The 25,252-nt window shown below is 39.2% G+C and overlaps 1 protein-coding gene across 2 annotated transcripts in view; it reads left to right on the top strand.

Moving 5' to 3' along the window:
* Positions 1–7,700: 7,700 nt before the first annotated feature.
* LOC129249807 (adapter molecule Crk-like) overlaps positions 7,701–25,252 on the top strand; it is a 157,812-nt gene continuing 140,260 nt past the window's right edge. Inside the window, exon 1 of one of the 2 annotated variants that reach the window (XM_054889457.1) lies at positions 7,701–7,917. The gene's annotated coding sequence lies outside the window, so the exon portion shown is untranslated. The remainder of the gene's footprint in view (positions 7,918–25,252) is intronic. The other variant, XM_054889456.1, reaches the window with a different exon arrangement.

The raw sequence follows: 25,252 nt of genomic DNA, 5'->3' as shown, positions 1-25,252 counted from the left end.
TACTAGCTTTTACCGCTGAATTGCACTTCCTGAGTTTTGCCCTCAGTGACGCTACCGTTGGTTGATGGCGGGCTCTCTTTACTTTTCTGCGCGCTTTAATACACTCTTCTCTGGCTGTCGCAGTGTTGTTGCTCCACAAATAAGCAGGCTTGACATAGACGCGTTACACCCATTTGCTATCGCTGCCGTTACCTGGGTAATCATATGCTTGGCTGACGTTTGCGGTATTACCGCCTCGTTCCATACGATGTTGAAAACTTATTCACCAAACCTTTGTTTCCTCCATCCGCGTGTTGGGACCAACCGGAATCTCGGCACATTTTGACCGGTGATGTTTATAAGGATTGCGTTATGGTCGCCATGCGTATAGGCATCGCTTAGAGACCACTTTGGCCGCCGTGCTATCTCCTTTTCTTTTTCTTTCCCATTTCTTTTTTTATAGGTATACACTCCAGGCTTTTTCAGCAACTCGAGCGGTGCCAGACTCTCAAGGAGTTTTTTTCCCCGTCTATTGATACGAGAACTTACCCAATTCGTTTACCATGCGATGAAATCGCTAGCTATTAGCAACGGATGCTTTCTGATTGCTTCTTCGGCCAGCGCCGTCATCATACGCTCAAACTGATCGTCGCTCAGACTGGGAAGCATAGCAGCTAAACAAGTATATTCACTCCTTTTTTGTTTGGGGCATATTTCAACCAAACGACAGGGTTGCCCCTTTTTTGGTTTCATCTGCAGTCCAGTTATGGGAATCTGTGTTTTTCATATTGCCCGATAGAATAGCCGCATCTAGTCTAAGATCTACAGTCGTTTGCCAAACCACATCTTCAGCTTCCTTGTAGTGATTGAAATTTAGTTGCCAGATCCTTATACTCTTCTTCTAATCGCCTACAGAAAACGTGGACACCTTGCACTTCCTGCCGCGTGATTCTTTTCACATAGAGCGCACTTCGTTTTATTAGCGAAAGACGCAGTCATATAACCATCTTCCCGCACTTTCTGCACAGCTTGGTTCAGTATGTTTCTGTACACCGTGTGGCCAAGTGGGAGTATCCCCAACAACGGAAACAACGCTTTGGCGTCGAGATTTCGCGTAGGCGACATGATACCCAGTGCGGGAAGACTGATGAAAGTTGTTTGTGTGCCATTGTAGGTCGCCTTCATGCTGGGAATCGCTAATTCGTTCGGTATGCTGATTCCACACTGTACATGGAGCGCATTGTACATTTCTCCTTTGCTGGTTACCTCATCCAAATCTTTACATTGAAGAGTCACCATATGGGTTTTTGCTGCTACGCTCGCCTTTTCTTTCAGCACGTCTGCCACTGCTGCTGGGAATTCGCTAGTGCTGTTATCCGTTTGCTTTTTCAGCTCGAAGATTAGTTCACCTGTGCTGATGGTCTGCGTAGCCTTGTGATCGGCGCTACGCTTTTCACTGCCCTTTTGCTGAAGCAGAATCATTGCCTCCGTGTGTATGTGCTTTATGTCTAAGCCCATATTTTTGATGGCGTGGTGCGCCTTCAGCTTATCATTCCAGAAAGGCGGTACGTCGAAGGCTTAGCTATGTCAATAATGCCCATTGAGCTTGCTAGCGCTGCTGCTTTATTCGCTCGACGCTGAGATGCTGCGCTGCTCGTGGCGTCATTAGCCCTTGATGTATTTTCGGGTGATCGAGAGAGCGTGTTCCCTACAAAAGGGTTGCTGATAACCCTTTCCGCTCCATCTCTTGTTATTTTTATTGTTGCTGCTGTTAGTGTTGTTGTTTTCGTTGTATTCATTTTTGCTGTTAGGTCTCCCCTCAGGACCGCTATCTTCATCAATTTTGTGCAGTTTCCTATTAGCCACGTGGTTATCTATGCAAAGCAAGGAGGCCACGCTAAGTTTGATGCAGTACCTTATGAGTACACGCATTCAGAGCCTGGCCGGTGTTAATCGGGACAAAGTCAACTGAACCTGCACGGTCCGATTAGTAGCGATGAGTGTCGAAAGTACCTGAGGCTCTGCCAGAGTTTTATCAGGACAGAGGCAACTAAGATGCCAACGAGATGTCACTCTCGCTTACTAAGGTAGCAGAATATCACAGTTGTCAGCCCGGAATCATCATTTCCAAAACATTATATTTGTCGTCGTTTTTTTTCATCACCATAGAATTCAGCCGGCCCCATCCAGAACCGCTAAGCTTGCAATCGCAGACGATTGCATCCTCCCAATTCATGTTGGAAGTCGGTTCCCCCTCGGTCACCGCCCCTTAAGGCTTCGACCCTTGTTACTGTCCCCCCCGGGGCAGAATTTTGGCTCCGAATTCCCGCTGCCACCTGAAATTTTTTGTGTTGTATGTATTTTTTCTATTTTGTTGTTGTTGTTATACAGTTTAGTTATGTAGAATAGGGTCCCCACTCGGAGCCGTTATCCAAGACCGGTAAAGTGTAGTCGTTCCTCGAAGGTCCCATGGTTGTCTATGCCGTGGCAGGCAGGCCATGCGAAGGTTGAAACATGCCTCCTTATGAGACATGCATTCAGAGCCCGACCGGACGCAAACACGGGTGGTATCTCAACGGCACCTACATCTTTAACCCATTGACGACCGGCTTGGAACGTACACCGAGACCTGCCAGGGTTTTAACGGGATGGAAGTAGCCACGGCATTAGCCCACCTACCATTTCTGCTAAGTTTCACCTCAACACACCCAGATGGCAGAATACTGCAACCACCAGCTCAGGGATCAGGAATCCTATCATTAGGTGAAAGAGTTAATCCAAATTCGATAGCAAGGGTACCGTTCAGGTTTCTGTAAAGAAGGCCGTTGAGGCTGCAGATCATTTAGCGCTAGCCAGAGTGCACCGCGCGGAGGCGATCTGCCTACGCCCCAAGAGCGGACAGTAATATCCAGCTACAAACAAGCAAGGCGTGTACGCAGGAGGGGTCTTATCACCTAGTCGCTGACGACTTGATTCACTTGCTGACAAACACCTGAATCCGATGTCAGGGATACTCAAATGGCATGTGATTATAGCGCTAGACAAGTTCGAGAACACTCTTTGCGACATACTGCAAAGACCTTCTTCTTAATTGGCGCGATAACCCCTTACGCGATTTGTGCCGAGTTTAACAAAGCCAGTCCTTTCTTTCTCCTGCTAACCGGCACCAATTGGACACAGCAAGTGAGCTAAAGTCCTTCTCCACCTGATCTTTCCAACGCGGAGGAGGCCATCTTATTCCTCTACTACCACCAGCTGGTAGCGTTTGTATCCATTCGGACGACATGACGAGAGCCTTGCAGGGTGTTAGTTTTATTCGTCGAGAAAGGAGTTTACTTCTCAGGTGCCTACTTAATAAAGGTTGTCAAAAAAGTCTTGCGGTAATTTTATTGAATTTTCAATTGTTCATAAAATTGGTTATAATAATGCGATTTAAGTCAAATATGCGCCGTTTTGTTCGATGACGAGTTCCCACGAGATGCCAACTTCATAATGCCCCTCTTATAGAAGCTCGCTTCCTTATTGTCAAAAAACTCGGAGAGCCAATTTTCACAGGACTCTCTTGTGGACAACTTCCGACTACCAAGCTCGTTCGCCATAGACAAAAATAAGTGGTAATCACTTGGTGCGAGATCCGGACTATACGGTGGATGCAAAAGAACCTCCCATCCGTGCTCCCGGAGCTTCTGGCGTGTCACCAAAGATGATCAAAGATGGCCTCTTCTGCATGAGTGCTACATTCAAGCGGTCCAGTTGTTGGCAGTACAGGTCCGAATTGAGCGTTTGGCCATAGGGAAGCAGCTCATAGTGGATGATTCCCTGCCAATCCCACCAAACACACAGAAGAACCTTCCTGGCCGTCAATCCAGGCTTCGCCACCATCTGGGCAGCTTCACCGCTTTTCGACCACGACCGTTTGCGCTTCACGTTGTCGTAAGTGACCCACTTTTCATCGCCAGTCACCATCCGCTTCAAAAACGGGTCGATTTTGTTGCGATTCAGAAGCGATTCGCATGCATCCATACGGGCGAAAATGTTTTTTTGCGTCAAGTCGTGTGGCACCCATACATCGAGCTTCTTTTTGAATCCAAGCTTCTTCAAATGGTTTATAACGGTTTGATGACTCATGCCCAGCTCTTGGCCGATGCTACGGCTGCTACTATGCCGGTCTCTTTCGATCAATTCAGCGATTTTATCGCAATTTTCGACGACAGGCCTTCCGGACCCTGGCGCATCTTCGATCACCTCTGTACCAGAACGAAAACGTTGAAACCATCGTTGTGCGGTGGAAATGGAAACTGTATCGGGTCCATAAACTGCACAAATTTTATTGGCAGCATGAGATGCATTTTTGCCTTTATCGTAGTAGTACTGTAAAATATGCCGTATTTTCTCTTTATTTTGCTCCATGTTTGCGACGCTATAACTCACGAACGACTAAAAGCAAGCAACAATTAATCGAACACGTGTTAGCACGTGAAAAGAGCTTTCCAAAAAGCTCTAGCGTGAACCGATGCGACGAATACAACTAGAACTACGCGCTTGCAAAGACAAAAGTAGTACTTGTTGGCAAGAGAGATTCTACGTTGAATTTCAAGACTCGCACTGTAATCGGTGTTAATGCTGGTTCCTAAATATATGAAGTCTTTTACAACCTCGAAATCATAACTGTCAACAGTGACGTGGATGCCGAAACGCGAGTGCGACGACTGTTTGATTGGTGACAGGACTGTTTGATTGTTTTCGTTCACCACCAGACACATTCGATTTGCCTATTTATCCAGTTTGGAAAAGACAGAACTCACAGGGCGGTTGTTAAGGCCGATGATATAAATATCATCGGCGTACGCCAACCATTGTACGCTCTTATAAAAAACTGTGCCTGAGCGATTAAGTTCTGTGGATCACACGATCTTTTCCAACATCAGGTTAAAGAAATCACACGACAGCGAGTAACCTTGTTTGGAACCTCGCGGGGTATTAAATGGCTCGGAGAGGTCATTTCCAATTCTGACGGCGCTGCTGGTATTGAGCAATGTCATCTTGCAAATTCAGACATCGCGGCATAGATAACTCCTTTTCGTATTATCGAATGCAGCTTTGAAGTCGACGAAAAGATGGTGTGTGTCGATTCTCCTCTCATGGGTCTTTTCCAAGATTTGGCGTTTTGTGAATATTTGGTCGATGGTAGACTTTCCAGGTGTAAAACCACACTAATAAGGTCCAATCATTTGGTTGATGGTGGGCTTGTCTGTTCTGATTGCAAGTTTCGATGTCGAACATTTTTTGCGTAGGTAGCTGTACGTTTTTTGCTGCACAGAGGCGTGTGCGCAGTTTGGCTTCAACAAGGTAGTGATCCGAGTCGATGTTGGGTCCTCAGATCGTACTTACATCTGATACACTAGAAACATGATCGATTTGGTTTAGCGTTTTTCGATCAGGAGACAGTCAGGTAGCTTGGCTATCTTCTTATGCTGGAATCTGGTGCTGCCATGTTTCGAGCCCGGCGAAGTCGATCAGCCTCTGTCCGTTACCAAATGTTTCGTGGTGCTGGCTCACCGAATATGCACTCCTTTACATGGCAGCTGTTGTAGACGTCGCAAGGTCCTATGTTTTTCTTGCCTTGCCTCGTCCATCGCATCTCTTGAATTGCAGTGATGTCAGCCTTTACCCCACGAGGACATCACCCAGCCGGGCAGAGGCACCTTCCCCATTTAGAGATCGGACACTCCAGGTGAATGCCTTCAAATCATAGCCCTTAGCTCGTTTGCTGGGGTCGTCATCAGTAAAGGAGGTTCTCATCAGAGGCTTTGTTCGTGTTTTCATTAGGGGGGCTTATTCGGGGCGGGGCCCAAACCTAGCGCACAACCAGCTATCCTAAGATGCTTCGCCTTCTCACGTTGGTTCACTCCCGAACGGGTGTTCAGAAGCTACCCAGAGGATACTTGGGCGAATCCCTGAAGTGCTGCTTGAACCATATATAACCAATCCCAAGTGAATGGCGATCAACAACTTTCTCCACTTTCGTGGATTTCTAAACATGGAACCATCCTCAAAAGAGCCTTAAGTCTGACTAAAAGATTGTATGCTGGGGTGTGTCTATTTCAGGTAACTCTTTTAAAATTTTTCCATTTATTAGATCATATCCTGGAGCTTTTTTACCGTTTAGCTGTCTTATTTGATTTTTAATTTCGCTTACGGTGGTCTTTCTTGTTTTGATTTGCGGAACGTTTATTATGTTATCAGATTTCGTGTTAATGTTTTGATTATCCATTTCACTTGTAAATGTGTCTAAGAAGTGTTTGGCTAGGGCATCGGCTTTTTTTTGCTTGTTGTTGCCCATGAGCCGGCTTCTGTTTGAATGGGAGTCTTATGTATTACAGCGCCATTGATGTGTTTTGTTGCGTTCCATAAGGAGTAATTTGTAGATGCTGCTGTTCCCAGGTTTGCCATATTATTTCGAAGTTTACTCTCCTTGTGTTTTGTAAGTAGTGCTTTTAGCTCATTTGTCGCCTTATTAAGTTTGGGTTTATCTGCTGGATGTCTGGTGGTTTGCCATGTTTTGCGGAGCTTTCTTTTTTCGCCGATTTTCTCTTTAATGTAAGTTGGGATATTTTCTATATTTGTCATTTTCGGTGTTGGTGTAGAGGAAGCAACTACTTATAATACGCTATCATTGAAATATACAATAGCGGAGTCAACTTCATCTTGAGTTCAGTGATATATTTATTTTGAGTTTTTGTTCTAATATTTGGCAAGCATTAAGCCAATTCGTTCTAGACCTATATAGACCCCGAGATTGTTTTATTTCAATAGGTCCAAGTAAGGTCATAATTAATGATGAATGGTCTGAGCATAGCTCTAAACATGATTTTATTGTCAGACTTTCATACGACATGCACACTAGCATTGCATCCAGTATTTCTCGTTCTGTTCGTTAAAACGTTATTTTTCATTCACAATAGATATTGTACGACAGTCGATTCTACGTAACCGGGACCACTCGGATTCATATCCGACCAAGGACTGTCACTTCAGCTGCATTCCTCGTATAAGCACTGGGAATGTTTACGATCCCCCAACAACAACAACACAAAAACATCAATTCGGCTTGATGGCGACAGCAGATGGCGGGACAGACCTCGCTAAAGCTGTCAGATCTAGAAATTACGATAGTTATTAAGCACAGGTATATAAGCAAATGTGCATGGACACAGGGTAGTCAATCGTAAGTAAAACGTGTAAGCGATTAAACGAAAAGTAATTCAGACGTGACGTGAAAGAATACATGAAAGTAAAACTGTTAAGTGTTCAAAAGTGTTGTTGTAGCAAGTGGTGTTGCTTTTAACTTATGATTTTTATTTCGCAAGCCAGTGATCGCATTCAGCAGAATTATTGTGAGATACATACATAGATTTTAACATAAGAAAACTCGTAACAGTATTAACTATTATTTTTGGGCAATTTTGCCTTCGGAAATTCCCCTAACCGGCGTAAATTATGAGAATTAAATCTAGTTGTCAATCTCCATCAATTGCACTTAATTCCTGAGATTATTTCGAATTAACTCGTTGATCCTGATTAACTCCTCCGTCTGTCAAGACTAAAACACTACCAATAATAGTAATCACATAATATAAGAGTGTACCAAATTCACTTAATGAGTACTCGCCATTTATAAGTTCGATATCACTAGAAGAATTATAGAGAATCATCAACAAAAAAGTTCTTTTGCAATAATAAATTTTTTGAAAGAAATTGTTAGTTTCAATTACATATGTAAATTTGTATTAGCGTTACAACTTGAAAGTATGTCAGATAATTATAATTTTTTTTATTGAAATCTAAGGAGTAATATTAAACAAATAACAATATATAAGTGTAAAGAAGGTGCAGTGAAAATTTGACAAGATACATATGTAAATGCTTTTATTTAAGGTAAATATCCACCGATAAAAATCTCTATTTGTGGTACTAATGATTTGGTATTTATGAGTTCGGACAAACTTGTCTAAAACTTCTTAAAAGTCACGTAGTTCTTATTCTAAACGTAAAAGTTATTTGTAAAATACCTTTTTTTTTACGTAAATTTTTGCGAAATGAATTCCATAAATGGTTGACTTGTTATTAAAACAGTAATCTATAGCTATATGTGAGAAGATTAACGTGCTCAGTTATGTTTTCGATGCAACTTGGCATTATAAAGGTGGAGGACAATAGCTTTTGCTACTCTATTTCAACATACCAACAAAGTAAACTACAATTGGATAATAATTTGGTGATTATTGAAATGAACAAGGAGTGTCCTAAATCTGTTTAACTCTTTCGCGATATTGTTGCCATATGGCAACAGTAAACTTTAAAAGGCCGTCAACACTCTCTTGTAAAAAATATCAACTTTTTTGTTACATATTTTCAAAAATTGAAGTTTAATGGTTAAACAGAAATAAAATAAATAATAACCGGAAAAACTTTAGTATAATGTATATCGCTTTGGAAAAAACGGTAAAAAGGGGGTGATAGAGGGGTGGGGAAAATACCCATTCGCTCCCCCGCCACTTTTAAAAAAAGTGGTAGAATGGGGGGTAGAGGGGGTATTCTACTTTCTAAAAGTGAAAACCTCACCCCCAGGCGGCTTGTAGTTTTTAAGTTATTTGAATTTATTATTATTAAAAATTGTAAAATTGACCAAGAATCTTCCTATTTTGGTTACTACAACCAGCCGAAGTGCTGCCAGACATCGTATAAATAAACAATTTTAGAAGATACTAAATGAATAGAAATAAAAAATTTACAAATTATTTCTATATTATATACGTCTATTCATATATATATATACATATATATATTTATAGGTATATTTATGGATATATGTATATATTTATACATATATATATTAATGCTTGATTTTCAGTAAAGTATGTTTGATTGTATGCATTTTGAATATATGATATATATATATATATATATATTTAAAAAAAAAGAAAAAAATAGCGCCGCAGGCGAAAATTTGGAATAAAAAATCGCGCGATTTTTAATTCCAAATTTTCACTATATTAAGAATATATGATATATTTATATACATATATATATTTAAAAAAAAGAAAAAAAAAGCGCCGCAGGCGAAAATTTGGAATAAAAAATCGCGCGATTTTTAATTCCAAATTTTCACTATATTATGAATATATGATATATATATATACATATATGTATTTAAAAAAAAAAGAAAAAAAAAGCGCCGCAGGCGAAAATTCGGAATAAAAAATCGCGCGATTTTTAATTCCAAATTTTCACTATATTATGAATATACAATATGATATATATCCCTATCCCTACTAATATTATAAATGTGAATGTAAGTTTGTTTGTTACGCTTTCACGCCAAAACTACTTAACCGATTATTACGAAACTTTGTACACATGTTTTTGGAGGTGATAGAAGTAATATAGGGTACCTATTGGTGGATAGGGTTTGGGATATATGTAGGTCAAAACGTGGACCCAGGTAACCTTCGGATGTGTATGTACAATATGGGTATCAAATGGAAGCTGTTGGAGAATCCTTTAGTTCAGAGTACTCTTCATGCCGCTCCGTGACTAGGGTCTCGAGATAGAGACCAAAACGTGGACCCTAGAATGTGTTTGTACAATATGGATATCAAATTGAAGCTGTTAGTTAATGCTTTAGTTCAGAGTATTTTTCATGCCGCTCCGTGACTGGGGTCTCGAGATATAGGTCAAAACGTGGACCCCGGTAACCTTTGGTTGTGTATGTACAATATGGGTATCAAATGAAAGCTGTTGATAAGTGCTTTAATACGGGGTAATTTTTATACCTATTGATGACTGGGGTCTCGAAATATATGCCACAACGTGGACCCGCCGTGCCTTCGAACCGAATTAAACCAAACTTACACACATTGTTAAGGAGGTATTGAAGATGGTTTCCGTATAGTTTGGATACCAATTGGTAGATAGGGTCTCGAGATATAGGTCAAAACGTGGACCCGGGTAACCTTCGGATGTGTATGTACAATATGGGTATCAAATGAAAGCTGTTAGTTAATGCTTTAGTTCAGAGTATTTTTCATGCCGCTCCGTGACTAGGGTCTCGAGATAGAGACCAAAACGTGGACCCTAGAATGTGTTTGTACAATATGGATATCAAATTGAAGCTGTTAGTTAATGCTTTAGTTCAGAGTATTTTTCATGCCGCTCCGTGACTAGGGTCTCGAGATAGAGACCAAAACGTGGACCCTAGAATGTGTTTGTACAATATGGATATCAAATTGAAGCTGTTAGTACAGAGTATTTTTCATGCCGCTCCGTGACTGGGGTCTCGAGATATAGGTCAAAACGTGGACCCGGGTAACCTTCCGATATGTATGTACAATATGGGTATCAAATGGAAGCTGTTGGTGAATGCTTTAGTTCAGAGTATTTTTCATGCCGCTCCGTGGCTAGGGTCTCGAGATAGAGACCAAAACGTGGACCCTAGAATGTGTTTGTACAATATGGATATCAAATTGAAGCTGTTGGTGAATGCTTTAGTACAGAGTATTTTTCATGCCGCTCCGTGACTAGGGTCTCGAGATATAGGTCAAAACGTGGACCCGGGTAACCTTTGGTTGTGTGTGTACAATATGGGTATCAAATGAAAGCTGTTGATAAGTGCTTTAATACGGGGTAATTTTCATACCTATTGATGACTAGGGTCTGGAAATATATGCCAAAACGTGGACCCGACGTGTCTTTGCACCGAATTAAACCAAACTTACACACATTGTTAAGTAAGTATTGAAAATTGGTTTCGTAAAGTTTGGTTGTAATTCGGAACACTGGCAACGGGTACAGCGTTCTTTTGAACCAGCCATAATGTCGTTTACTTTTTTAACGCTTGGGGCGGAACTGAACTGTCAAATTGACAGTGTGAGTTACAATGTGTCAATATTTCTTTTTGATTTGGATGCCATAAGAAGACGTAAGTGCAAAGTGTAAAAATTCTTTGTGAATTTTTTTGGATTGGATTTTGGAACAGTGAAAATTTCTTACGAAATTTGAGAATTTAATGTGAAGTTCGAATGTTCAAATGAAATTATGTGTTCGTGGAAAAAAAAATTTTTTTCGTTTTTGTTTTTTTTTTTTGAAAAATATAAATGGATAATGGTTAAAAAAGCTCCAAGCTTAATAAAACATATAAATTGAAACGAAAAATTCATGGATGATCAGGAAAAAAGACGATTGATTCTTAGTTATTCATTTGCGTTGATTTGAAATTCAAAAACAATCTTCTTTTTTCCTGATTTTCAATTTATATTTTATATTTACTCAAAAACAAATAGAAAAACAAAAAATATTGTTTATACCAAAGCGCTTGAATAAAGAATAAAGAAATAAATAATATGAAAACAATATCTTTTCTGTTCTAAACCATATCTATTCTATTTTAGTGTGCCCAGCGAAGCGGGCCGGGTGTGCTAGTATACATATATATATATTTAAAAAAAAAGAAAAAAATAGCGCCGCAGGCGAAAATTTGGAATAAAAAATCGCGCGATTTTTAATTTCAAATTTTCACTATATTATGAATATATGATATATATATATATATACATATATATATATAAAAAAAACGAAAAAAAGCGCTTCGTTTTCAATCGCATTCTATTATTTTTTTTTATTTTTTGCTTCTGGCAGCACTCCATTCAGCCATGCTTTTCAGTTATTGTAAATTTAGCTGGCATATTTGGAGTTAGCAACTTAAAAATGCAATATATTATAAATTGTTAATTTGTGGTATAAATAAATAAAAAGAGTTAAAAACGTGTGTGTATGTTAATATAGTTTCAATATTTATTAAAATAAATGTGATAAATGCACTTATTCTATCAAAATTTGGTGAAGGTAAGAGATAACTTTTATCAACAAATAACTTAAAAACTATTATTAACTGAATAGTGTTGGTGCTAGTTTTAGCAAAATAAGCACGAAACGAACATCTCCTGTGAATTTCATTGGAAAATTCGTCATATCTCTCTCAAAACAAGTAAGGGGGTAGCGCATGGAGTCGGAGCCAAGTTCTCTAATTTAGCGAAAAGTTGGTGTTGCCATACACCTGAAATGAAAACGAAGTTCGCACGCAGGGATGTTCAGTGGAAGTTTCATTGTAAAACTGCAGTATTTTTTTGGTGTAATTTAAAGTTGAGAAATAATTTTGAAAATAAAAACATACAAATTATTTAAACTTAAAAACAATGTTATTAAGCGTATCACAAAAAATAATAAAGTAATTAAAATTAAATTAAATTAATTAACACAGTATTTTTGCGTAGAACTCCTTTTTGCGTGGGCGGTCTTCTTCTTATTCGCGTTTAAAATTGGAAAGTGATTGCATGGGCAAATGAATTTGCATTTAATTTTAATAGAAATAATTAGAATATTAGCATACAAATCAGTAAAAACACGCGTGTGAGTGTATATTTGGTGAATTTTAATGAAATGTTAAAAAATATATATTAGAGTGTAATGTGGCAAATTATAGTGAAGTTCCCGAGGGCATTTTGAAGGCCTTTTTTATTCAATATCTCGAAAACTAAGCGAGATATCAAAAAATTTTACTCTCTCATCTCGTTTTCTTTTGTCGAGTTCTATAAGAATCCGCCATAAGATTGCGGCGCCACGGAAACAGCAGAATCCCTTCCAAAAAAATAGCGCCGCAGGCGAAAATTTGCAATAAAAAATCGCGCGATTTTTAATTCAAAATTTTCACCATATTATGAATATATGATATATATATTTACATATATGTATATATTTTATTAAAAAAAATAGCGCCGCAGGCGAAAATTTGGAATAAAAGATCGGACGATTTTTAATTCCAAATTTTCACTTTATTATGAATATATGATATACATACATATATACATGTACTAGCGAACCCGGAACGCTTCGCTGGGCACACTAAAATAGAATAGATATGGTTTAGAACAGAAAAGATATGGTTTTCATATTATTTATTTCTTTATTCAAGCGCTTTGGCATAAACAATATTTTTTGTTTTTATATTTGTTTTTGAGTAAATATTTAATGTTGTTGTCTTCCCAACACGTGAACAGCCAACGAATAGTTGACCATGGGTGAATACTGGTTCTTCTAAATTCATCCCGCATATTTCTAAAGTTTCCCTTGTGATTTATTGATAGTTATTGCAAATGCTAAACGAATGGGCAGTTGCAAACGCTTGAATTCAAATGGCGATTCAGGTGGAATCATTGGAATTCTCGGTATTAGAACGTCTTTATTCTTGAATTTGCCAATTAAAATAGTTGCTTCGATAACATTATTCATCAATCGTTTGACTACAAGTCTAGTTCCGTTACATAATTTTGGATGATTAATATTCCGAAGCATAATAATGGTTGCACCAACTTTTAATTGCAAATAATGTGGCGGAAATCCAGATATATCCAATGAATTCAAAAATTCGGTTGGATAGTTAACTACTTGATCTTGGTCGATAATTGTGTCAACAGACCGGTATACAACAGTATCACCAGGTATTTTATCCAAGATATCTGCATTTATCTCGTTAACATCTTTATTCGTACCAGCTAATATAGCTCGTTCACTTAGCCATTTGTGATTCTTGTAATTTTGTGTTATGTCGGGAAAAACATTTTGCACCAAATCGGCCTTTGATTCTGCTATTTGACAAAAATGATATGGAAAATTAAATAAGCCATTATTATCAATAGGAATTCGTCCATTGCCAATTTGTAACAATTGCTTTGAAAAAACTTCAGCACTTGAATCATTTTGGAGTTGAACGCGAACATTTGTGTTTAGTGTTAATTTCGTCACATATCGCCACAAATTAGATGCTTTCAAGCACGAATTCAATTCATCAGCTGGGGTTGATCGCGGAATAACGAGTAACGTTTGTCTAAAATCACCAGTTAATAAAATCAATGCATTTCCAAATAAACTATGATTTTCACGCAAGTCTTTCAATGTACAATTAAGTGCCTCTAATGATTTTTTGTGCGCCATTGTACACTCATCCCAAATGATGATTTTACATTGTTTGAGTACCCTTGCCATTCCACTTCTTTTGGAAATATTGCATGTTGGTTCTTCATTAACTTGTTAGTTTAACGGTAATTTGAGCGTGGAATGTGCGGTACGTCCACCTTCTAATAATGTAGCTGCAATACCCGATGAAGCAATGGCTAATGCAATAAATCCGTTTGCTCGTATATTGGCCAAAATCAATGACATAACAAAAGTCTTGCCAGTTCCACCGGGAGCATCAAGAAAATAAAAGCCACCACTTCCAGTGTTAACGGCATGCTTGATTGTATCGTATACACGCTTTTGTTCAGTATTTAAAATTTATTTATTTATTTATTACGGTCTTATAGACCTAGATAATATTGGCAAAATTACATTAAAACTACTAAAAGATATAAAGTATATACTGAACAAACTTCAAGTATATAAGGTGGGTATTATTGGCACAATAAATTTCAATTATATATTTCTAACTATCTAAATGCTATGGAAAGCTTAGAATACTCATATAAAAGTTTCTTAAATATTTCTGGACTCTCACAGTTTTTTAAGTGTACAGGTAATTCATTATATGCTCTAACTCCTCTACAGTATAAGCTCCTCCTGTCCAATTCATTTCTGGCTATTGGGACGTGAAAATTATTTCTGTTCCTTGTTTGGTAGTTGTGAATTTCACTGTTGTATATCATTCTATTACTTAGATATCCAGGTAGATTGCCTAATTTTATATTATGTATGAATTTCAAAGTGTAGTATGTCACTAGTTGTTTCACACTGAGCCAATTCAATTCTCTGAGCATTTCTAGAATTGGCGTGTCGTATCGTTTTCTTAAAATAAAACGCATCGCTTTATTTTGTTTCTTTTGTAGATTCGAGATTTGAGTGTCGGTGAATGTAAATAGAATTGTCGGACAGTAAATGAAGTGAGGCTCAATCATTAATCTATACACCATAATTTTGTATTTCTTGCTGATAAATTTACATGAGCGGAACATAATACCTATCTTTTTACCTAGTTTCGCCTCTGTATATTTCAAGTGCTCATCGAATTTTAGCTTATCATCAATTATTATTCCCAAATACTTTATTTTATCAACTCTTTGCAAGGGATTATTTGCAATATTCAGCGTTATAATGTCTGGATCCACTGTTCTTGTTGTCATCAGCATATATTTTGTCTTATCGATGTTAATTTTCAGTTTGTTATGGCACAGCCATATGTATATCATATTTAAATCTGTTTTCACTTTAGATATAGCTTCCTCCATTGTTGGAGCACTCAGAGTTAATAAGGCATCATCCGCGAATAGACGAATTTTACAAAATTTTAGGTATTTAATAACATCATTGATGTATACTATGAATAATATTGGTGCGAGCACAGAGCCCTGTTGCAATCCTATTGGAACATCTATTTCTGAAGAGACAGCATCTCCTATTACCGTTTTTTGTCTTCTACCGCTTAGATAACTTTCAAACCAATTTAAAGATTGGTTTTGTACGCCAACATTGTGTAGCTTCTTTATTAAATTGTCTCTGTCTACGGTTTCAAAAGCTCTTTTCAAGTCTAAAAAAACTGATATTGTGATCCCCTTCTTTGACAAATTTTTTTTCCACTCTGTAATTACCAAGTTTATTGCCGATTCACACGAGTGCTTAGATCTAAACCCCGATTGTTCCTGTATTATAATTTGATGGTCATCAAGATACTGTAGCAGTTGGTCTTTGGCTATTGTTTCAATTATTTTTTCATCACATTGCAATGTGTTTATAGGACGCAGTTCTTCTGGTTTTGTTGTTCCTCTAATCTTTTCCACTGGAATAACTACAGAGATTTTCCAGCACTCCGGGAAAATACCTTGAGAGAAGCTTTCATTGATTAGGCAGGCATATGTATATCCCAAGTACTCCATAGAGTCTTTTATTACACCTTCCGTTAACATTTTTTTACCACCATATTTATTTTTTAATGACGAAACAGTTTTAATTATATCATCCGTGGTGACCCTCCTAAATTCAAATATGTTTCTGTCCAAAACTTCGCGCTCTTCATTCATTACAATGTTTTCGATACTATTATGAATTGTCATGATGCTTTCCACAAAATATTTATTAAGCTCATTTTCATCTTCGATCCACACGCCATTTAATACCACTTTCTTTATTTTAGTTGTGTTGGTGGTCATATTAACAGTATCTTTGAGACATTTCCACATTAGTTTTTGGTTGTAGGAATTCATAGATATTTTGCTTTCCATATATTGTGCTTTCTTTAGCTTTACCATTTTCTTATAGTGTCGTTTTAATAAATGATATTCACACCAGTCATTACTTCTTTCAGCCGTTTTAAAAAGTTCAAATTTTAATTTATTAAGCTCCGTAAGTTCTCTATCATACCATTTATTTATTAGTTTAATTTGAACTAGTTTGTCATATAAGGTTGTCAAAAAAGTCTTGCGGTATTTCCGCAAGCTTGTCTTTGCAAGCGCGTAGTTCTAGTTGTATTCGTCGCATCGGTTCACGCTAGAGCTTTTTGGAAAGTTCTTTTCACGTGCTAGCACGTGTTTGATTAATTGTTGTTTGCTTTTAGTCGTTCGTGAGTTATAGCGTCGCAAACATGGAGCAAAATAAAGAGAAAATACGGCATATTTTACAGTGCTACTACGATAAAGGCAAAAATGCATCTCATGCTGTCAATAAAATTTGTGCAGTTTATTAACCCGATACGGTATCCATTTCCACCGCACAGCGATGGTTTCAACGTTTTCGTTCTGGTTCAGAGGTGATCGAAGATGCGCCACGGTCCGGAAGTCCTGTCGTCGAAAATTGCGATAAAACCGCTGAATTGATCGAAAGAGACCGGCATAGTAGCAGCCGTAGCATCGGCCAAAGGCTGGGCATGAGTCATCAAACCGTTATAAACCATTTGAAGAAGCTTGGATTCAAAAAGAAGCTCGATGTATGGGTGCCACACGACTTGACGCAAAAAAACATTTTTGCCCGTATGGATGCATGCGAATCGCTTCTGAATCGCAACAAAATCGACCCGTTTTTGAAGCGGATGGTGACTGGCGATGAAAAGTGGGTCACTTACGACAACGTGAAGCGCAAACGGTCGTGGTCGAAAAGCGGTGAAGCTGCCCAGATGGTGGCGAAGCCTGGATTGACGGCCAGGAAGGTTCTTCTGTGTGTTTGGTGGGATTGGCAGGGAATCATCCACTATGAGCTGCTCCCCTATGGCCAAACGCTCAATTCGGACCTGTACTGCCAACAACTGGACCGCTTGAATGCAGCACTCATGCAGAAGAGGCCATCTTTGATCAACAGAGGCCGAATTGTCTTCCATCAGGACAACGCCAGGCCACACACATCTTTGGTGACTCGCCAGAAGCTCCGGGAGCTCGGATGGGAGGTTCTTTTGCATCCACCGTATAGTCCGGATCTTGCACCAAGTGATTACCACCTATTTCTGTCCATGGCGAACGAGCTTGGTAGTCGGAAGTTGTCCTCAAGAGAGTCCTGTGAAAATTGGCTCTCCGAGTTTTTTGACAATAGGGAAGCGAGCTTCTATAAGAGGGGCATTATGAAGTTGGCATCTCGTTGGGAACTCGTCATCGAACAAAATGGCGCATATTTGACTTAAATCGCATTATTATAACCAATTTTATGAAGAATTAAAAATTCAATAAAAATACCGCAAGACTTTTTTGACAACCTTATATGTTAACTTTGACATGATATTAATCAGAGTACTACTTAGCTCTTTAGTTCTAAGACAGATATCAAGATTATTCAACTGAACCAAGCTGTAGTTGCGCAGGTGTTCAACAAGATTTACTTTGGAATAATTTTCCCAACATTTTCGGATTTCAAGGATTCTCATTTTGTATTTTCTCTGCACAGGCAGTATGAACTGTATGGTTTCATGATCGGATATTTTGTATTTATCTAAATTACATATTTGTATTTCGCTCCTATTAGAAAATAACAAGTCAATTTTTGTCTGAGCTGATTCAGTGATTCTTGTATTGAAGAATATTCTTTGGTACATTGAGGAAGCTTGGAAAATACTAGTTAGATGGTTCGTATATGTTGATTGATTGTTCATATTTATATTAAAGTCACCAATTAAAACATTGTTATTCGATTCATCAAAGCACTCTTCCAAGACATTAGTAATGTACCCCAAAAATTCAGCATCACTGGTGTTTGGTGAATGATATAATACACCTATTTGCCACTTGTACGTTGACTTTCTAGTTCTGATTACAGTACACCACATATTTGTATCCATAGACTTATTATAAATTACTTTGAAATCAATAGATTTGTGTATGCAAGCTAGTACGCCACCTGTTCGTCTGCTATGTGAATCACATCTTATAAAGTTATATCCAACAATGGCAATTTCAGCATCAATGACATCCTCGGTGGTATGAGTCTCTGCACAAAGAACAATGTCAGGTTTTAGAACTTCAATCACTCTTTCGATCTCTTCTTTATTAGCTGTTATACTGTTACTGTTCAAATAAATGCACTTAATTTGATTTTTTGGTTTATAGCTCTTTGCATACTTCATTTTTGATTGCTAATACCCAAGTTTCTTCCTCCTTAACTCCAATTTATGTTTGTAGCATGGGCAATTTTTATCAAGCGTATCGTGATTAATATCTAATCCCATGTTGTAGTCATTATTCGCTCTGATACAATTTAGGCATTTCATTATTGGGATTTCGTTGCACAATTATGATTACCATGACATTTTTGGCACGCTTCATCATTTTTACAATCGACCAGCTTGTGATTGAAACCTTTGCATTTAAAACACATCATTACATTTACTGCGTCAAACACTTTACAACGTTCCCATCCTAAGTTTAAGCTTTCTGCTTCTATCACTTTTACAAATTCTACATTATTTATTTCAATAATCGCATTATAATAAGATCGATTGTCTTTCTTTCTTTCGTATTGTTTCACCACTGTTAAAGTGCTTAGGCTAAGGTTGGGATTTTGCTTTTGTAGTGATTCAAGTAAATCTTTTTGTTCGTATTTGAAATTAATTCCAGTAATTAAAAACCTTGGCAGTATAGGCTTAGGTATCTTAATTTCATATTCACATCCAATATTATTTTCAATAGCTTCTCTAATTTTGTCGCGCTCATCTATATTATCACTTTGTATTATCATTACACCGTTGTTTGTTGTTGCAATACTTGAGATTTTCAGATTTTTTGGGTCTACTTTAGCACTCAAATCTTTTTTTGTTTTTTCTCCTGTTTGTTTAAGTTTAGGTTTTACTATTAAGGCTACATCATTTTTTGGCTCTGCTATAGTTCTCTTTTTTTATTTTTCAAAAAATCAGCATATGACGAATTTAATTCATTTGTGCTATTACTTATTCGCTTCATTTCATTTTGTACTTTTTCGCTCTCTTTTCCAATTTTTTCCGTTCTAATTTTTACCTCTTCTATCATTTCATATAAACTCTTAACTTCACCAATTTTCTTCTCGAGTAGCTCTTGAGATTTTTCCATCATCAACATGCGCTGAGGTAACGAACTTCAATGGCCTCTAATAGTAGTTTTAACTCATCTTGGCTATTTTTTATTACTCCATCAAATTCATTTTTATACTCATTCAAAATCGAGTTATTCTTTTTAACACTCATATGCATGTCTTGTAATACAAGATCAACATTTTGAACATAGGTAATGCACTCATCACACATAAAACGAATCATATTATTCTCTCCCAAAATTTTTGCGCTGTATTTATCCACTCCTGAGCAGGTTTTGCTTTCATGGTAATTTTTGCCACATACACCTTCACATCTAATACCGCTCTCTCCTCTAATCGAGGATTTGCATTTAGCGCACACACTCATCTCGCTATATATATATATATATATATATAAAGCGAGATATAGGAAATATTTATTAAGAATTTTTAAATGGTTCAATTGCTTGTAGGTATGCCCTCAATGCATTTCTGTCGTATTGTTGTTTTTGCTCCAACTCTATGTTGAAAATGTCGTGAATATTTCGATTTGGTGCAATCATACCAAGTTGTGTCAACGTTTTATTAGCAATTGACAAACACAGATCCTCTACCAAGATTAGCACTTCATTGTACATATTTTATGTATAATCCAAATTATGATTTCCAGTTGCAATATGCATTCGGTATAATATATCTTCCGTCATGCTGTTCTTATGGTTATTCCACAACTCACTAGGACTTGCTGGAAAACATGTTGACATGATTATTGCAAATAACGTACGAATTTGGAATGGTGTGGATGATGCAGCTGCATCTGTTAAAGCAGTGGTCGCCAACCTTTTCAATGTGTTGAGCTACTTTCAAGATTTTGAAATAAACAGCGAGCTACTTGCACAAGCCAACATAAATTAAATAATACACAGTTATATTCGGCATACAATACATGTATTTATTTTACTAATATACGTTCTATATATAATAAACTTATGACTTATAGTGCTTATACTTATGCATAACTACATCCATGTTCACACCTATCAATCGTAAACAAAATTTTTTGCAGTCATAATGGCAAATCACAAGCGACTTAAAAAAACAACAAAACAGTAATAGTACTTTATTATTATATATAAATAAAATATGGGCAGATAAAAAGAGCATATTTAATGAGAAGGTTGACATTCTGACTCATCGATAATTTTTTTAATATTTGCAGTATAATTTGATACAGTCATTCGAATACAGTTATCCAAATGTATATCTGTAAGCCGATTGCGGTTGTTGTTGTTGTTGTAGCAGTATCTTCGCCCTGTCAGTGTAGTGTAATTACCGGTTGTCTTCGTCTAGCTCATCTAACGGTAGGCCCAGGAAACTGGCAGTTTCGACGGGTTGGGTCCAGAGAGAGAGAGGTGTTAGATGAGTGGGTTTGATGGGGCATGTGAAGAGGTGGTTAGTGTCATGCGGGGTACCTTCACATGCTGGACATATGTTTAGTATGTCGGGGTCGATTCTGGATAGGTAGGAGTTTAACCTGCTACAGTATCCAGAACGTAATTGTGCCAAGATTACGCGGGACTCTCGGGGAAGCTGGAGCTCTTCGTCTGCGATAGGTGGTGGTTGGACTCCGATAACGGCATTCGGGGGTCGGGAGCTTAAGAAGGTGGTAAGGGTCTCCCGATGAATTTCGTTAATTGCCTGTCTGTACACTGTCTGATCCTGGAGTGGTCTGTCCGTTTTGTCCTGGATCTCGTCCACGTAGTTGAGGAAGTGTCTCCTGATGTGCCTGGGAGGTGGCTCAGGCTCGAGCAGGTGTCTGCATGGGTGAGGCCTACGGTGACACCCAAGCAGAAACTGCTTGCCGAGCATTTTGTTGTGCTCCTTAACCGGGCGCCTCGGGGCGCCTTAACTGTGCCCCTCGTCATGCAAATGTTGGATAGGGGACATCAGGAGACATCCTGTCGCGGTCCTGATGGCAGTATTCTGGCAGGTCTGAAGCTTCGTCCACTGCGTATCACTGGTTCCAGGCGACCAGACAGGCGCGGCATAGTTCAGAACCGGTCGGCCTATTGTTTGAAAGTCGACAGCAACATTTCTTTGTCTTTGCCCCAAGTGCTGCCGGCGAGCGACTTGAGGACCTTGTTGCGATTCTGTACTCTCGTTGCAATAGCGGTTGTGTGCGCTGAGAAAGAGAGCAAGCTGTCAAAGGTGACTCCCAAAATTCTGGGGTTGTTTACCGTCGGTATTGGGGTATCATCGACGTGCACCTGAAGTGGCAGCTTGACCTCCTTTGTCCAGGTGGTAAAAAGGGTCGCCGTGGATTTAGTGGGAGAAAGTTTTAAGGCGGGGTAGTCGTTTACTTTTGAGCATAGGCCATCAATGTCATTGCCCGACGCCATTATCGTGCAGTCGTCGGCATATGAGACCAGTGAGACTCCCTCTGGTGGCTGGGGGAGTTTCGAAATATAGAAATTAAAAAACAAGGGTGAAAGGACACCACCCTGCGGTACTCCTTGCTTTATTTTTCTCTGTTTTGAGGTTTGGTCTTGAAATGTTACCGACGAGTGACGACCACTCAGGTAGTTCGCGGTCCACCTCTTCAGCCCTGGCGGGAGTGTCGACTGTAAAATGTCATCTAGTAGCGTGGCGTGGCTGACTGTGTCGAAAGCCTTATTTAGATCCAACGCTCGTAGGACAGTCCTCTCGCAGGGGCGGTTTTGGTTGAGACCGCGGTTTACCTGGGTGTTAATGACGGTGAGTGCTTTTTCAACATCAGCATGTTAAGTCCCTCTGGGCCAATGGCTTTGGATGGTTTCATGGGTTTGATGGCCCCCTGAACCTCATCGCTGGAGAAAGCTAGTGGCGCACTGTTGTATGTCAGTTTGTGCAGACGTCTGGGAGCACTACGTTTGGATCTGTCGGCCGGAGGATGAAGAATAAATTGCCGGCTAAAATAGCACGCGGATCTCTTCGGATCCGACGAAGCACGACAGTTGAAGGTGATATCCACCTTGTCATTGTGGTTCATCGGGTTCGAAAGGGACCTTACGATGGACCAGAGCTTGCTCATACCAGAGGTAAAGTTAGAGGACTTCAAATGCTCTTCGCATTTGTTCCGCTTGTGTTGAGTTACCAGTTGCCGTATCTCGGAATTGAGATCCTTTATCCGAGGATCCCCGGGATCGGCCTGGCGTAGACGATCACGCTCGTTCGCCAGAACAGGTGCTTCAGCTGGGAAATCGGGACGTATGTCCCTGATCCTTCCAGCGGGTATGAAGCGAGCAGCGGCAGCTGTGATCGCCTTGCGGATTGCGCGTTCGCCTGCCCGCACATCGGTGGAGACGGGGAGAACGGCGAAGATGTCTTCAGTAAATTCCGCGAATCTGGTCCAATCAGCTTTGTTGAAGTTGATGTATGGCCGGTGATCTGCGGATACAAATTCGGCGGGTTTCTCGATCGAGATGATAATGGGCAAGTGCAAGTATGCAAGCGATAGCATAGGTCGCCAGGTAATGCTATTTATCAGACCTGCGCTTGCAATCGTGATGTTTGGCGAGCTATTACAATTGCCCACTACCCTGGTGAGGGCTTCGTCGTTCACAGTGCTGAATGTCAAATGGTCTATCTGCTCTGCCAATAGCTGTCCCCTACGATCATTTGGCAGGCTTGAATGTCAAAGATCGTGATGCGCATTAAAGTCACCTCCTACCAATCGGTTTTCACCCCTGATGAGCGCACCAATATCAGGGTGGTATCCTGCCGGGAAGCAAGTGACAGGGGTTATGTAAATATTATAAATTTCGAGCTCGGCATCGCCTGACGGGAAAGCTATCCCTTGACATTCTAAGGTGCTGTCCCTGCGGTCGATTCCTTCATCAATGAGACGATACTGCACTGTATGGTGGACTATGAACGGTAAGCCTCCACCGTGGTCTCGCTCGCGATCCTTTCTGTGCACATTGTAGCCGTTCCTGGAGATCAGGGGGGAGCTAGCGTGCAGTTTTGTCTCTTGGACCGCAGCTATCTTGATTCCATGTCAGCTCATAAAGTCGGCTATCTCGTCAATTTTACTCGTAAGTTCGTTGCAGTTCAGTTGTAAGAATTTAAAACTCCTCGGAAATTTGGTCGTAACTCTGGGGGGTGAGGGACGCGTGGACGGTTATATCCAATTTGGAAAAATAGACAAATCTCGCAGAAAACTCAAATAAGAGTATTCAACTCATGCGTGAAATCCACACTTTTATATGGCAGTTAAACGAGGCTGGGGTCTAAAAGCATTACGCAGAATCTACAAAGCTTCACAAATAAAGTTTTTTTTTTATTGGCGCGTACTCCCTTCTTTTGCGTGTTTGGCCGAGCTCCGCCTCCTATTTGTGGTGTGCGTCTTGATGTTCCACAAATGGAGGGACCTACAGTTTCAAGCCGACTCCGAACGGCAGATAGTTTTTTATGAGGAGCTTTTCCATGGCAGAAATACAGTCGGAGGTTCGCCATTGCCTGCCGATGGGCGACAGCTATTAGAAAAAACTTTTTCTTAATTTTTAATCTTTCACCGAGATTCGAACCAACGTTCTCTCTCTGAATTCCGAATGGTAGTCACGCACCAACCCATCCGGCCACGGCGGCCGCACAAATAAAAACCTTCGGATAATACGTAAGGTTTTTTGGCCGCACACTATCCGAAATACGGACTTATGGCAGATCACAGAGCAAAATCCAATCCAAAAGTTGATAAGTGGTCGTAAATGGCGATGGATCGGACACACTTTCAGAAAGGACAGGGAAAGCATTTGCAGAACAGCATTGGAATGGAACCCACAAGGACACAGACGACCCGTCGACGAAATACTTGGAGGCGTTCTAACCTTCACAGTTAACCAAACGTGGGATGTCGTAAAGAAAAATACTAACAGAATAAGATTTATATGTTTTGTTGAATAATAGAGGAATAAAAAAAGGTAATTATCTAGTTTACAGCTCTGGTGCCAAAATTTATCAAACATAGTCAATATATAGTTTTGAGTCCAATATTGATATTCCAAGAACGGAGCGTAATTTTTTAAGCCGTCAAAAGTTTTCAACATTAAAAAATTCCGTAAAATTGATTGTTGCTTTTGTAATGCTGCGAAGTGACAGTCCTTGGTCGGATATAAATCCGGGTCGTTCTGGTAATGTGGAACCGAATGCCGTGGGAACGCCAGACATTATGTGCCAAAGTTTATTTTCGAACCTCAATTTGTGCTTACATATTCGTTACTGAAAAATTAGCAGTATTTAGTCAAAATTAAGGGAGCAGTAAAATTTCCTAAATATCTTAGTGATTTTTGAAAAGCTGTATCTCGGTGAAAAATGGGCGCACGGAGTTCCGACGAAAGTCATTTAGAAGCTTGAAACTTCTAGTTTTAAGATCTTTAACCTAACTTTTTTTATTTAACGGTTATTTTGTAATCGTCAGTTAAAGGGCGAAACAAACATTTTTGAAATTTTTTCCTTTTTTTTATTGCACGGGTTTCGTCAAATTTGTCCAACTAAAACTAGCCATACAGTCAACTAGCTTGATTATTTAGCTTCAATTTGCTTTTCTTTGAATTCTCGATACGATCATTTCTCTCTGAGATATCCGCATTTTACGAAAAAAGACAATTTTATCTCTGATCATGGATACCTCAACAACTAATAACCCCACAATAAAGCAAACAATAGT

The sequence above is a fragment of the Anastrepha obliqua genome, chromosome 6, assembly GCF_027943255.1.
Source record: "Anastrepha obliqua isolate idAnaObli1 chromosome 6, idAnaObli1_1.0, whole genome shotgun sequence".
NCBI lineage: Eukaryota > Metazoa > Arthropoda > Insecta > Diptera > Tephritidae > Anastrepha > Anastrepha obliqua.
This window is presented reverse-complemented; position numbering and strand designations above follow the sequence as displayed.